General features: G+C 38.1%; 1 pseudogene; it reads left to right on the top strand.

Moving 5' to 3' along the window:
- Nucleotides 1–3,638: 3,638 nt before the first annotated feature.
- On the top strand, nucleotides 3,639–4,365 carry LOC147828863 (olfactory receptor 5D3-like; annotated as a pseudogene).

Below are 4,365 nucleotides of genomic sequence, written 5' to 3'. Positions count from 1 at the left end.
CTTTGTGAATCTGGGAGCAAAAACCACACATAGAGGGGAAAGCACATGTGCCCTTCAGCAATGCATCTCAAATGTCACTCACGATGTAGAATCCTCACTAAATGGCCTTGTCATATTACTCTGAGCATAAATAAAAAATGAGCCCAAAGCAAAATGTGGAGCTACTAATAAAAATCTGTCTTATGTGAAGCTAATGTATAAAAATGCTTTGGAGTGAGGATCTTTGGTTACAGTCGAGTTACTTCATCTGTTGGATTCATACTCTATGTCTCAGTTCTCTCCTGTGTAAAATGACAATGGCCTTGGGAGGTTTATCATCTTTTGAAAAGTATCTGTGTTATACATAAAGTTTTAGAATATTTTATATAGCAAACATTATTTATTATATATAATAACCATTATAACCTTAGAATGAGAGAAAGTCTTGGGAGAATTAAAACTGATTTTTGAAACTAATTGTTGGAACTTTCTCTTATGTGTCATTTTCTCCTAAGAGAGAACAAAGAGGTGGATGGATAGATGTATAGATGAATGGATAGATTAGCTGACAGATAAATAGATACATCAATATACATAGGTAGACAATTTTCTAAATTTAATCATCACAGAAACACTGTGAGCTGTCTGTTGTCATGGTTATAGCATATATAGGTCAAGATAATAAATAGTAAATTTCACAAATTCACATGTCCCACTCAGGCCAATAAAAGATGGAAACCAAAGTGTTCCTAAAGCTATAGCAATCCTTTATGTTTCTAAATAAATTGTTCATTTCAAAAACACGTATAAGAGTGGGAAATTCTTGGGCAGGGACCTAGCTCAGTGGCACCAAGCCTGCCTGGCAAGTGCAAAGTCCTGAGTTAGATCCCTCAGTAAGGAGAAAAAAAATCACTATGCCTCACAGTGGTAGTACATCCTGTTGATATTCTTCTACATGATAAGGTCAGGGAATGTCTTGAAGAAGTAAGTGCTCAGCCTCCTGGTCACCCAGAGGCTTTCTTGTGCCGGTATCACAGAAGGATTTTACTGATGAAATGAAATAAACAAAGCCCTTGGAATTGGTGCTGTCATGGCATTTATTAAAAAAATGAGGGATTGAGCCAGAAACTTTTAAGAATTCCTTTGTGGTCCCTGAGGTAATACAAATATCATAACTAGATGCTTTGCTTGTTTATTACTCATATATTTCCATGTGCCTCCTCCAAAGTAAAGATAAAATTATTTTTTGAAGTAAATGTAAAATTCCTTCAATTTCCAAAAATAGTTTGATTTTCTAAAAGCAATGATTGAAATAAAACACAGAATGAACACAAGTTTTTCTGAAATACAAATAATTGGCAGCTAATTATTTTTATGTGATCATAATACATAAACCATGAAATGACAACATACTAATTTGTTTTGATTAGAAGTTAACTCATAATGGAGATTTTTACCAATATCATATAGTCAGGTAATTTAGCTTGAGTGCTTATTTCAGATTAGGAATTGAGACAGAATCCAAAGATATAGGAACAATTGGTTTATTAGCTTAGAAAGCTTGTTTGAGCATCTTAGGAAATACCCCACATTCTTTACTGTGAAGATAGACTCACACCTGATACTTGCTGACCCTTGTGCTGCTATGAACGTTAGCACCCTAGCCTTAGTAGTCTGTAATTATTCCTCATTTTCCCGAAAATGCTTACCAATTTCTTATCAGAGGACAAATATTGTTCCTATTGTGGGTGTGCCCTCCAGATTCTAAGCAGCTTTTCTCCCCATTTGCAGGTACAGAATGCTTGGTCTTCATTGTCATGGCTTGAGGTCTTTGTGTCACCATCTGTAGCCCTTTCCAGAATGTAGTTGTGGTCTGAAGGTATTTGCACGTGGCTTAATGTTTAGTTTTACCATGGAGGTAACCCAAGTTCCTCCTCTTCTCCCTGACAAACTGTGACTGCTCTGTTCATCATTCCTGTGACCAGTTCCCAGTATTTCCCCATCTCTGCTAAACTTTTCTCACCTTTCTATGCCTTATCTTTCCAGTGCTGAATCCATTGGTTTGCCATTTGAGAAACAAAGGCATTGTATTACTCAGGTTTTCTGTCACTGGTACAAAACACTTGACATCCTCAATGTGAAGGAGGAGAGGTTTAATTTTGCTACTGATTTCAGTCCGTGGTTGGCTGGTATCAGTCTTTGTGTCCAAACATCTGTTGATAATATGTTGCCTGTTTCAATGTAGCATAACTTCAATCTACAGTGGATGGTGGTTTCATGCATTTGCCAAGAGAGTTTATAAAATGATTGTTGATGAGATTTTCAAAGCATAAATCTTTAATTGTAAAACATTTTGTTTCTGCCTCCTAAAGAGAGAGAAAACTATATGATAAATGCTGAAAGTGTTGAAAAACTGAGAGTTTGTCATCTTTCTATAAGTGAAGATATAAGTCAGGTGTAAAATCAATACTTTATAATTTTTTTATTTCTACGGAGTATTAGTAGAAACAAGTGCTCCTGAAAACCATATCTGGATACATTTTTAATGCAATGTAAGTGTTACTTTTTAAATTTCCTGTTTAAAAATAAATGTTACCATGTATATTTAAGGTATGCCACATGATCCTATGAAGTGCATACAGACAGTTAAATACTTTCCATAGCAACACAAGATAACATATGAGTATCAGGGGTGCACATTTTATCTCAATTTACTAGTCCTTCATATTTGCTTCTGAGACTGATTCACAACCTTCAGCACAAAAATATTTCTTGTTAGAATAATCTAGACCAATTGCTTGTATAAGGGAATAAGCAACAGAATTCGGATGGTTTTTGAATGACTGAAAGATTATGAACTAGTTTATCAAATAAGTGTGTCCAAAAGCAGTCTTCCTTGTTTTCCACACTTGTCATTTGAAGAATGACAGCAATCTCCTGATGAATGTTAAGATATTAATTCTCCCAAGCCACTTGTTATGTTTTCACTTTCAGATCTCATAACTTGCTGTGTGGACTCATGAAAACTTTCTTTCCTGTGATCTCCTGTCTGAATGTCCTAACTGTAGCAGTACCCACCCACTCTACACTTTTCCTCTTCCCAGCCTTATTTCATGGTTTTTAGTGCCACTTTCCTAGAAATTATTCTGTTATTACTATTTATTACAAAGAATAATGGAACTATGAAAAATTTATCTTCTGTAACACCGCAGAGGCTTGCTTTCTCTCCTAAGGAAAACTGCTCCATTGAACTTCCTCCATTCAAAATCTGTAACACTTACCTCTTCACTAAGAAGCTGCCAGCCTCACCCAGATTCCTTGTCTTACATGTACCACATTTTCTTTACCTAAGTATATGAAGGTTCTTGATTTATAATTCCTGCTATTATTTGGATATTTAAATGGACATATTCTAATGCTTGAGCACAATGTTTTATATAAAGTAATTAGTATATAAGTGCACTGAATCATTTCCATTATTATTTTTGTCATCATTATTTCAGATCTTCTACACCAGCAATCATGTTGTTAGCTGAAGGAAATGATCATCCAAAGACGCCTTCATCCTCCTGGGCTTCTCCAAGTATCTGAATCTCCAGGTGCCCCTGTTCCTGGTGTTCCTGGCCATCTACACTGTCACTGTGCTGGGGAACCTGGGCATGATCCTGACCATCAGGTTCAATCCCAGACTCCACAGCCCTATGTACCATTTCCTCAGTCACCTGTCCTTCATTGATTTCTGTTACTCCACTACTGTCACACCCAAACTGCTGGAGAACATGGTTGTGGAAGACATAACCATCTCCTTGCAGGACTTATCCTGCAGTTCTTCTTGGCTTGCACATGTGCAGTGGCAAAAACATTCATGTTGGCAGTGATGGCCTATGACCAATTTGTGGCAGTTGTAACCCTTTTCACTCCACAGTTGTCACCTCCCAGAAGCTGTGTGCCTCTCTGGTGGCTGGGTCCACACATGGAGAACAGTCTCTTACTTCACCTTTGCCTTCTTTCTCTTCTCACTATCCTTCTGTGGGCCCAACGTTATCAATCATTTGTCTGTGAGCACTCAGTCATTGTCTCCGTCTCCTACTCAGAACCCTCCATCACCCAAAAGCTTTGTTTGGTCACTGCCATGTTCAATGAGGTGAGCAGCCTGATCGTCATCCTCACTATTTATACTTTCATCACTGTCACTGTCATACGGATTCCTTTGGTTGGTGGGTGCCAATAAGCTTTCTCCACCTGGGCCTCCCACCTGAGGGTCCCCAGCATGTTCCAGGGCACCATCTTCTTCCTCTACTGTGTGCCCAGCTCCAAGACCTCATGGCTCACAGTCAAAGTGAGCTCTGTGTCTACACGGTGGGGATCCCCATGCTGAACCCCTGA

Source organism: Heterocephalus glaber, unplaced genomic scaffold (assembly GCF_053883595.1).
Source record: "Heterocephalus glaber isolate CG9 unplaced genomic scaffold, H.glaber_assembly_v1.0 deba00000896, whole genome shotgun sequence".
Lineage (NCBI taxonomy): Eukaryota > Metazoa > Chordata > Mammalia > Rodentia > Bathyergidae > Heterocephalus > Heterocephalus glaber.
Note: the sequence above shows the minus strand (reverse complement) of the source record. Positions and strands in the feature narration are given on the sequence as shown.